Source organism: Bombina bombina, chromosome 5 (genome assembly GCF_027579735.1).
Source record: "Bombina bombina isolate aBomBom1 chromosome 5, aBomBom1.pri, whole genome shotgun sequence".
NCBI lineage: Eukaryota > Metazoa > Chordata > Amphibia > Anura > Bombinatoridae > Bombina > Bombina bombina.
Genome location: NC_069503.1, coordinates 798,713,304 through 798,725,202, shown reverse-complemented (window position 1 = coordinate 798,725,202; position 11,899 = coordinate 798,713,304). Strand labels below are relative to the sequence as shown.

Below are 11,899 nucleotides of genomic sequence, written 5' to 3'. Positions count from 1 at the left end.
TGGTTTAGATACATTTCTGGCTAGAAACAGAATTCAGGAATATGATTACTTGTGTTAAATGGGTCACCTTTTTTTTTAATGGGACTAATTTAAGCTCAACTGGAGCATTTATTGTAAGTATATTAAGATTTGTATAGTTTGAAATTGATGGACTTTTATCTTTTTTCAACCTCATCTACTATGATAAGTAAAATCTCTAACTTATATCACTCTCACTTTTAGGCATTCCTAAACTTAACAAACTTAAAAAGAAAAGATAAAAAAGTAAACAAACAACAACAACAACAATAAAAGAACAAGTTAACAAAAATTATAACAAAACATCAGCAAACATGAACAACAAGTATTTATTACTCAAAATCAGATGTAATTCACAGGGAAAATATCCATCAAAATTGAAAAAAAAATCCTCTGGTCTTCGGCAGCAGTTGTTGCTCCTCCTTGATGGCTGCAGCTCCTATTTTTCTCCCATCCGTTCTTCATGGTTTTTCGCAGCGCACTCATATTTTCCTGTCATCTTTCCCCTTTCATAAGGGTGTCCTGGCTGTTCTATTGGATTTTGTTTTCCACTTGGATTTTTCTGATTAGGACCCCTTGGATTTTTTTCCATTTTGGATATTTTGTTTGTTTCTTTTCCCCCTGTGGATTACATCTGATGAAGAAAGTAGAGAAGACTTTGAATTGTGAGTAATAAATATTAATTCTTGATATTTAATGATGTGGCTTACTGTTTGTTTACTTTGTTGTGGTTTATTGTGGTGGGGTTTTGTTTTGATGTTTGTTTACCTTGTGTTCTTGAGTTGTATTTTGTTTAAAGTTTGTTTACTTTGTTTTTCTTGTTGTTGTCTTTTGGTTTAATGGTTCTTTACTTTATTGTTCTTATTTTTTACTTTGCTGTTCTTGTAGTGTTGTTGTCATTTTTCATTAATGCTTGTTAACTTTGTTGTGGTTTATAGTTGTGACATTTTGGGTTTTTGGTTTTTGTGATGTTGGTTTTGTTTACTGATTTGGCTTATGTTGCTTTAGGGGTCTTTCTTTCTTTCTTCTCCCCCTTTTACATCAGAGATTTGGAAGTTTGGGATATTGATCATTTAATTAATCCCTGGACAACATTCTTAGCTAAAAAGAAAATAATAGGCTATTTCTTCAGCATAGCTATATGTGTTTCTGCATGTCCGCTTTCCTTTCCTTTTTCATAATGATAAAAAAACATAAAATACATCAATAATGCACATGCTTTTCTATTCAATTTTATGAGACCAGAATATGAGTAAGAATTTCACGGTCTCATTTATAATGAATGATGTTAAGTAGATTGCAGTTAAATAGATTGCAAATTTATTTTTGTTACAGAGCAATCACTATGGATAGATTGATGTGGAATTATTTTCTTCCTTTCTTTTTTGCCACCCGGTATATTTACAAAGCTATTACAGAGGTATGATGTTTCTTTAAAATATTGTATACAGACCAGCTGCAATTTGTTTTTAACCAATCAGGTTTCAGTACTCAATTTTAATGTTAATGATCCTACATGGAACTGTTTAGCTTTCCTGTGAGCTGACTCCGGCCTAGATTTAGAGTTTGGCGGTAGCCGTGAAAACCAGCGTTAGAGGCTCCTAACACTGGTTTTAGGCTACCGCCGGTATTTGGAGTCAGTCAGGAAAGGGTCTAACGCTCACTTTCCAGCCGCGACTTTTCCATACCGCAGATCCCCTTACGTCAATTGCGTATCCTATCTTTTCAATGGGATCTTTCTAACGCCGGTATTTAGAGTTGTGTCTGAAGTGAGCGTTAGAAATCAAACGACAAAACTCCAGCCGCAGAAAAAAGTCAGTAGTTAAGAGCTTTCTGGGCTAACGCCGGTTTATAAAGCTCTTAACTACTGTGCTCTAAAGTACACTAACACCCATAAACTACCTATGTACCCCTAAACCGAGGCCCCCCCACATCGCCGCCACTCGATTAAATTTTTTTAACCCCTAATCTGCCGACCGCCACCTACGTTATACTTATGTACCCCTAATCTGCTGCCCCTAACACCACCGACCCCTATATTATATTTATTAACCCCTAATCTGCCCCCCACAACGTCGCCGCCAGCTACCTACAATAATTAACCCCTAATCTGCCAACCGCCACCTACGTTATACTTATGTACCCCTAATCTGTTGCCCCTAACACCGCCGACCCCTATATTATATTTATTAACCCCTAACCTGCCCACCTCAACATCGCCTCCACCTGCCTACACTTATTAACCCCTAATCTGCCGAGCGGGCAAGAAGAGGTTTAATGAAACCATAAGTATATAATTAGCTGTTTTGGGAAAGTGAACTGATGCTAAATGTGGGACAATAAAATGTGTTTTAAATATTTCCGAAATAAAGACTCCTGTGCTGCTATTTACTGTTTATACCATATGAGTATGTACTCCAATGACACAAAGATGTCATTTTTTATTGTTGTTTTATTGCATTTAATATGGTGTTTTTTTTCCTCATATTATGATATTTCTGCAAACTGAAGTTATTTTCTAAAAATGCTAAAAATATGAGGAAAAATTTGGGTGGGTAGCTCACCAAAAATTTTTTTAAATTGATGTGTAAATGCAATAAGGGCTAAACAATTAAAATCACTTCTAGCACAGAGGTGTGAAAATGGCACAGCAGAAAAAGGGTTAAATATTAAAAAATAAGTGTTGTCATCCATAAAGAAAATGGCACCTTCTCTACTGAGGCCAATTAAGAAGCATTGTAAATAGTTCTGAAGAGTGTGCAACCAATGACTGTGTGGAATGTAGAGGTGTTCAGTATGGAGTCTGGGACTAAATAATGAAAGTATATTGCAAATTTTATTTTTAAACCGTACATAATCAAACTATTTATAGTACAATCTCAACATGCTTGATGTCTCTTTAAAGGAACACTAAAGTCATGATTTAGATACAGCATGCAACTTAACTAGTCTTTCCAATATTCTTCCATTATCAAAATGTGCACATTCTTTTTATAACATGTGCAAATGTGCAGTATCTGCATTTTGTCATTGGCTGATGGCTGTCACATGATGGAGGTGTATGGAAAATTGGCTTAATTTCCAAGAACATTTTCTACTGCTCATTTCAAATTCAAAGTGCTTTCTCTTTTTTTTACTGTGTATTTGTCAATTATTAAAATCTACTGTATTCAGTGGTCATTTAAGTGTTGAAGATAAATAAGAATGGAAATTGCCTCTATTTTGATATGAGTGAAATGAAATTACCTGATTAGCTATTCTGTGCCAACAAAAGTGCTTTTTGACGTTCTGATCAGCTTCCTTCAATAGTCAGATGTGTAGCTCGCTGACAATAAAAAATGTGCATCATTAACACTAACACTGGCATTCTTAGCATTTGGTCTTTAATGTAATGCATTTTATAAGGAGAGATGTTCCATTTGTTGACTCATTTTTATCACCTAATTTGTCTTCCATTGTGCACTACTCTTTTCATTTCTGAATAATAAAATATGACCCTCTCTACTTAGCAGCAACATTATTTTTCATCGGTTGCCAGGTTATATAACTGCGTAGGAGTCTAACAAAACAAGGTTTACATACATATATCATATAAAAGTATAGCTTTAAAGGTGTTAGAAAATTAAATATATTTTGCAATTAAAAGTTTTATTTAGAGACTTTTAGTATGTAAAATATGTAACAAATTTATGATACACCGTTAAGAAAAAATGTTATAAATGTGCTATATACTGTACTCTCTCTCCCCCTTGCAACTCATCACAAAAACAGTCTTACTACTGCAAATCCGCATCTCATCTCATGTCATTCTCCCTCTTGCTCATACTAGCTGCTGGCGACATACCCCCTAATACTGGTCCCCCACAACTTCCTTTCCCTACACACCCATGTGTGCCCTTCAATAGACTTTAAAAACAAAACTCTGATAACCTTAATCTCATTCCTCTTGCATCTAAAGCCACCACCCACTTCACTTGCGCACTTTGGAACTCTCGCTCTGTTTGCAACAACCTCACTTCTATTCATGACCTCTTTATCTCCCACTCTCTCAATCTTCTGGCTGTCACATAAACCTGGCTCTGTCCCTCAGACACTGCTTCCTCTGCTGCACTGTCACATGGGGTCTCCACTTCAGCCACACTCCTAGGTCTGACAATAGACAAGGAGGTGGTATTGGTATTTTAATTTCCTCTCGTTGCATCTTTCAACAAATACAGCCCTTCTCTTCCCTCACATTTTCTACATTCGAAACACACATGATTTGCTTATTCTCTCCCCTCTCTTTACGCGTTGCAGTCATATACTGCCCCCCTGGCTCCACAACTCTATTTCTAGATCACTTTGCCGCCTGGCTACCTTACTTCCTTTCCTCAGATACCCCTGCCCTCATTCTCGATGACTTCAACCTCCCTGTTGATAATCCCACTGCCTCCTCTGCAAAACAACTTCTGCAACTCACTTCCTCTTTCGGCCTGTCACAATGGACTGACTCTCCCATTAACAAAGATGGTCACTCCCTTGATCTGATTTTCAGCTATCGATGCACTATCTCAAACTTCACAAATTCACCTTTTCCTCTTTCTGACCACCACCTCCTTACTTGTACCATCACCTCTATCTCAAACTTCACAAATTCACCTTTTCCTCTTTCTGACCACGACCTCCTTACTTGCATCATCACCTCCCTCCCTACAACTCTCTCTCCTTCTACCCCTCAGACTAAACTTCACAGAAGTATCAAGTCATTAGATCAGAAACAGCTCCCAAGCTCTCTCAAACCTCTTCTCTCTTCCATCCCCTCCTTTTCCTGTCCTGATGAATCTATCTGCTACTATAACTCCACCCTTACATCGGTCCTTGATAATCTGGCCCCACTTACCATAGCTCAGAAAACATACACTCATCCTCAGCCCTGGCATACTCCTCTGATACTGTACCTACGCAGATGTTGCCGTACTGCTGAGCAACACTGGAGAAAATCTTGGAGTTCTGTTGACTTTCTTCACTATAAGTTCATCTTGAACTCTTATTATTATGCCCTTAATCTATATAAGCAACAATACTTCCCCACACTTATCTCACTTATCTCTACTCTTTCTTCAAAACCAAAATTGTCTGTTCTCCACTTTCAATACTCTTCTTCGCCCACCCCCACCTCCCACCACAACTTTCTCTCAGCTCAAGATTTTGCCATCTACTTCAACAACAAAATCGACCAGTCTCCCACCCCCTCAAAAGCTCACAATCATCCAGAACCCACAAAGCCATCAATTTAGCTCTTTTGCCCCATTACAGAGGAAGAAGTTTCTTCCCTTATACTATCCTCTCACCTCACTACCTGTACCCTCGACCCCATCCCCTCACAACTACTCCCATCCCTCTCTTCTACCATTACCCCTATACTCACACAAATCTTCAACCTCTCCCTCAGCACTGGTATAGTTCCCACATCTCTTAAACATGCATTAGACACACCTACCCTCTACCCACTTGATTCCTGTAATTGTTTTTATATACCCACTGCGGAACCTGTTAGCGCCCTACAAATACCTGATAATAATAATAAAATAATAATAATGTGTATTATTGTCAGTTCTGGTTATACTATAAGGCATACTATGGATAATGAAAAACACAGTAAACAAATTGTCCTTGTTAATCTAATTAAAAATTGTAATACAATTGTTCGGCAAAAATCGCATTTTATGGAAAAAATTTTAATTTGTATTCAATTGTATTTCACAGCAGAAAAACTATTTAAGGTGCCCAGTAGAAATCCTAATACAACTACAATGCACATACAAAAAACACTGTGAAATTTGAATTGATGATATATAATTCAAAGCCAGGGGCATTCCATGGGCATAGCTGAAAATTCTCCTCCAGGTTAGGTGTATTCTCTAAACATTTTCCCCTGCAGGTCTTGCGGTTTTTTCTCACAAACCTAAAAGGAAGGCAAATTTTAAGTTTTAATGAGTGCTCCCTGTTAACTTTGCTCTCCCCAGATTAATATTATAGAAGACTTAAGAGCTGCATATAAATTTATGGCTGTGAAACAAACATCTAATAGTATATTTACTAAAAATGTCCAGGGGCACAGAGACAATTTTAGGTAAGGTTGCAAGGAGAGCAGCTTCTGTCTGCTGTTTTATCCCACCAGGGAACTCTCAAGTTGTGGCCCATCAATCAGATGTCCCCAGTTTGCCATTCCTGATATAGCACATTAGAACATTTTCTTTTTGAACTTTGAAATAGAATAGCAATGAACATACAATTATACAAAAAAAAAGGTTTTGTAGGATATAATGTAAGGATGTCTTGGCTAGGTAAGTCTTCACAAAAAAATTCAACAACTTCTTTTCAAAAATGTAAGTCATCTTATACGATGCATGTTAAACACAGTGGGCTAGATTACAAGTGGTGCGATAATTATTTCGTCTCACGCTCAAACTTCGCTAGAAGCAAGCTTTTAACATGGGCAGGTTAGTATGCATGTTACAAGTTGAAAGTAAAAAGTTTGCGTGCAAGTGAAACCCGATGAGCGCCAACCTCAGGACTTCAGATATCGTGACCAGGTTAACTTCTTCTCCCAATAGATTTCCATGGAGCACACGCATTAGACCAACAGCGCTAAACCCAAGTTATTGTTGTTGTTATATATTTTACACCCAAAGGAAAAGGTTTGCTACCTAACTACTATGGTGTTGTAGAAAATAAAAAATCTGATCATGCACAATTTTCCAACAACAAAAAAAGAACAGCAAGCTGACAGAGGCATACACAACAGCACTGATCAGAAGCTAGAGTGAAAGTTATTCAAAGATGGTTTATGTTCCCTTGAAACCCACCTCCCTATGCTAGATTAAAAGTGCATTGGACAAGCCTATTTGGCATTTGATGCATTACTTGCTAGCCCTCACATCAAACATATAGTAATGCTCTGTCAGGATTGGACAGGGGAAGTTGTACACATGAACAGTTAAACCCCTGTACATCACTGCAAACAAACGAGCTGGTTTGTCAAATGATCTCAGCTACTTCCCACTTTCTTGTGTTCTCTTCCCTTATTTTTGTTGCTGAAAGTGGCAAATGTAAACTAAACAAATACGACTAATAAACATGAAAAATGTTAATACTACGTGAATTCGGTTCCATTTCCATGTGTCTACTCATTTTGCGGATGAATAGAAGAATGTTCCAAAATTCAAATGAACACATATTCATCTGAAAATGAATGCACGTGTCTAATACAGATTTTTCTTATACAAAAAATATTTTTTTGAGGAAACATTTTAGGAAGTAGGAGGAATATTGACAAGCGCAGCAGTGATGGGTATACTAGTAGCAAAGGCAGTCATTTTGAGAACAAAATAGTTATCCTGCACATCAAGTTGAGCACTCAGTTATAACAAGATCAATAAGTATTTATTTATTTTGTAAAATGGTACAAAAGTATTATTTCAATGGTCTGTACAGAACAATACAACATGATTTGACTTTTGAAGAGTGGATCAATTTCTCTCAATTGAAAGAATGTCAACAACATAACAGAGAGATTTATTTCACTAGAGTCATCTGAATGGGGATAACTTAACAGCTTCTGGCTCATTGGCTTCAAAATGTGATATTAAAAACATGGTATTAATACATCTTGTACTTACAGTAATAAGTGATTGGCTAGAACTTCCAATATTTCTTCTACATCGACAAGTAAACTCTCAGTATTAAGTATCCCATTTTAACTAATTCTGTTTGTCTTTCTTTAAAATATATTTAATATGAGTGTTGAGCAATGTGGAAAATATTGTTTCTATATTATAAAAAAAACAAAAAAAAAACAGAATGGGAATGGAAATGGGCTCTGGAACATGTGTTTTCTTTTCTCTCTTTAAAAAAAAAACTGTCCATAGACTACTGTTAATCAGTTATGCAGAGGTGATGATACATTTTATATTAAAACAAGCTCTTTTTTACCCGTGTACTTAATATATTGAGGGTAGAGCTGCTTATAGCAGAGTAATCAAAACCTCTTAAAATATTTGATTTGTCTTACAGGCTAATATGTTTTTTCTTTTTTTTATTAGAGTGAACAGTGTAAACTCCACTTAATGCACCTCTGCTCTTATTTAATGCATCAACGCTTATCAATCTCCCATATTGTACCAGCTTGTTTCAACATTTAATGGATAATCACAATGAATAACCTTGAATCAAATTGTCCTAGTTAACATTTGTGTCTTTCAGAAAGATTGGAAACAGTGTGGCATGATTTGTTCTAAATATATATGATACTATCAACTTCTTACTCACTTTTATTTTTATTTATTTCTGTTTTTAATAAAATGACAACTAGTTTCCAACAGAGTTCTTTAAAGAAACAAACTGTCTCACAAGTTAAAAGGACATTCAAGTTTTTATATATGCATAGTATATATAAACAATTAAAGGGACAGTAAAGTCAAAATTCAATTTAAATAGACTGGAAAGGGCATGACATTTTAAACAATGTTCCAATTTGCATCTGCGATCATTTTTGCATAGTTCTCTTGATAGCCTTTATTAAAGAGTAATCCTAGGTGAGAAAAGGAGCTCTAGCCATCTGTCAGCAGAATTTGCTACATCGAGATGTAAAGAGGACAGGCATTGAGACAAGTCACAGCAACAGAGAGCACACAGGCTGGGAGTGTACACCGAAGGAAGGTGAGTGCCCTTTACATTGCTTACTATGATGTTTTGTGCACTGTCAGAAACAATGTGCAAAACTTGTACCTTTATTGGTACAACAGCTTGTCACTGGGGCAGTACCCTTAAAGGTACACCCACTGTACCCTTTAACATGGGTACATATTGGTACCCTTGCAGATTGTACCTTTCAAAGGCAAATATGTACCTTTGGTGACTAGATTGGACAGCACTGCTATGGTATAATAATGTACCCTTAAAAATGGTGCGAATTTGGCCTTTCAAGGTACTGCCCCAGTGACAAGCTCTTTGTACCTCATGATTAGACATGTGCGATTCGATTCGGTCCGAATAGAAATTCAGACGAATTTGTCAAATTTGGAGATTCGGATCAATTCGAATTTCCGAATTGCGGTAGTGCCGAATCTACCGAATAAATCCGAACCGATTTGAATTTATTCGGTAGATTCGGATGGATTCGGATGGCCGTGTATTACACTAGTATTGTACAGTATACTAGTGTAATACACAGCACGTCCCACTTAACACTTACCGAAATTCCAAAATTCTGAATCGATTCGAACCGAATCAAACCAAATCGAACCAAATTTTTCACGAATCCGAAAGAATCCGAAGCAAATTCATTCGATTCCTTCCGAATTCGAATCGATCCGAACCGAAACTCGAATCAATACGAATCGATCCGAACCAAACCAAATTTTTCGAAAGCTGTACATGTCTACTCATGATGACAAATTTGTACTCAACACAGAATATTAAAAATGCTGTTCCATCATATTTTATAATAATCAAATATGCATTTACCAACTGTGTTCTTGATCAGACAATATTAAAATATTCACAATAGTGATGTCGCAAACCTAAATATTTCGGTTCGTGAACGGCGGACGCGAACTTCCGCAACTGTTTGCGAACGGGCGAACCGGGCGAACCGCCATTGACTTCAATAAGCAGGCGAATTTTAAAACACACAGGGACTCTTTCTGGCCACAATAGTGATGGAAAAGTTGTTTCAAGGGGACTAACACCTGGACTGTTGCATGCCGGAGGGGGATCCATGGCAAAACTCCCACGGAAAATTACATAGTTGATGCAGAGTCTGGTTTTAATCCATAAAAGGCAGAAATCACCTAACATTCCTAAATCGTTTGTAATAACGTGCTTTAAAAAATCAGGTATGATGTTGTAACGATCGGGTAGTGTAAGGGTTACGCCTGCTTCACAGTGACAGACCAAACTCCCCGTTTAACGCACCGCAAACGCAAACAGTCCATTTGCACAGCCGCAAACTCCCCATTTCCACAAGATAGATAGATTTGATAGATAGATACATAGATTATATAGAAAGATCAATAGATGCAATAGATACATTTGATACGTATGATAGATAGATAGATTTGATAGATCAATAGATAGATTTGATAGTTTTCCCAGACAGAGAATTACAAGACGTGCGGTCTGGGACCCATGGTAAGGTTCCCAGAGGCAGTTGCGGTGCCCGAGGCTCTGATTAGAACAGAGCACTCTGGAACGTATCTGCCCTCAGCCGAAATCGGAACATTCTTTAGCTTTCTATCTGTCGGCCAAATGTCTGTCTGCCAAATGTCCATCTGCCAAATGTCCATCTGCCAAATGTCCTTCTGCATTTTGTCAGAGCACCGCGTGCAATCTACTGTGCCAACAGATATGAGTGGTCTGTCAAGTAGTACTATTCTTATCAGTTTAATACCTGTTACGTCCCCTATTAGGGTACGTGTATGGCATGGATTTTAGGAACCGAGAGATGGAAAAAGATGCTTGATCAGTCCTCCTACTTCAAATTTGGGGCACTGCGCATGCAATCTACTGTGCCACCAGATATGAGTGGTGTGTTAAGTAGTACTATTCCTATCACTTTAATCCTTGTTACGTGCCTTTTTTTTGTTTTGTTTTTTGAAGCCACAGTGCAGCACCACAGAGGCCAGAAAAATTTGGCATGTACACATGCATGAAAAATTAGGTATTGTTGCAGCCGCTGCTGTAGCAGCAGCCAGAAAAATTGATGTTTGTTTCCCTGGCAGAAAGTGCCCTAAAACATTGCGGCTTGAACCCTAGTTGGTGGCGGATAAGTCATGCAAGTCATCCGGCATTCAAAGATAACATACAGCAGCTTGTGGACCATTTATAGCCCAAGGCAGACCATCTCATTAGGCCTTTTTACTTGAATTTATCGCCCAATATCAGTCCCTTCGGGATCCATCCCACATTCATCTTAATAAAGGTGAGGTAATCTAGACTTTTATGACCTAGGTGACTTCTCTTCTCAGTGACAATACCTCCTGCAGCACTGAAGGCCCTTTCTGACAGGACACTTGAAGCGGGGCAGGCCAGAAGTTCTATAGCCAATTGGGATAGCTCAGGCCACAGGTCAAGCCTGCACACCCAGTAGTCAAGAGGGTGGACCACGAAGGGCTGTGGCGATGCATAGGAGTTAAAAAGCTCCGCATGTCCTCCATCAACAACACATCTGTTAAGCCTCCTGTCCTTGCCGGCATGGTCATGGGAGTCGAAGGATTACTTTTACCTCTTCCCCTGTTAGATTCCCATTGTGCTGTGACATCACCCTTATACGCTGTGTAAAGCATACTTTTTAATTTATTTTGGAACTGCCGCATCCTTTACGACTTGCGGGAATTTGGTAACATTTCAGGCACTTTATGCTTATACCGGGGGTCTAGTAGCGTGGACACCCAGTACAGGTCCTTCTCATTCAGCTTTTTTATATGAGGGTCACTCAACAGGTACAACAGCATGAAAGACCCCATTTGCACAAGTTTGGATGCCAAGCTACTCATGTCCTGTTCCTCGTCCTCAGTGATGTCACTGAAGGTATCTTCTTCCCCCCAGCCATGTACAACACCACGGGTACCAGATAGGTGACAACGAGCACCCTGGGATGCCTGTTGTGGTTGGTCTTCCTCCTCCTCCTCCTCAAAGCCACATTCCTCCTCTGACTCCTCTTCCTCACAATCCTCTTCCAGTGTTGCCGCTGTTCCAGCAAGCAATGCTGATAAGGCCGTTTCTGGTGGTGATGGTGACCACAACTCTTCCTCTTCACGCTCATCTACGGCCTGATCCAGCACACTCTTCGCAGGGCATGCTCCAAGAAGAAAACAAATGGTATGATGTCGCTGATGGT

The 11,899-nt window shown here is 38.4% G+C and overlaps 1 long non-coding RNA gene across 1 annotated transcript in view; it reads right to left on the bottom strand.

Moving 5' to 3' along the window:
• Positions 1-422: 422 nt before the first annotated feature.
• Positions 423-11,899, bottom strand: part of LOC128659511 (uncharacterized) — a 210,990-nt gene continuing 199,513 nt past the window's right edge. Inside the window, exons 2-3 of the long non-coding RNA XR_008402413.1 lie at positions 3,265-3,343; positions 423-652 (exon numbers count right to left, since the gene is read on the bottom strand). This is a non-coding gene — a long non-coding RNA (uncharacterized LOC128659511). The remainder of the gene's footprint in view (positions 653-3,264; positions 3,344-11,899) is intronic.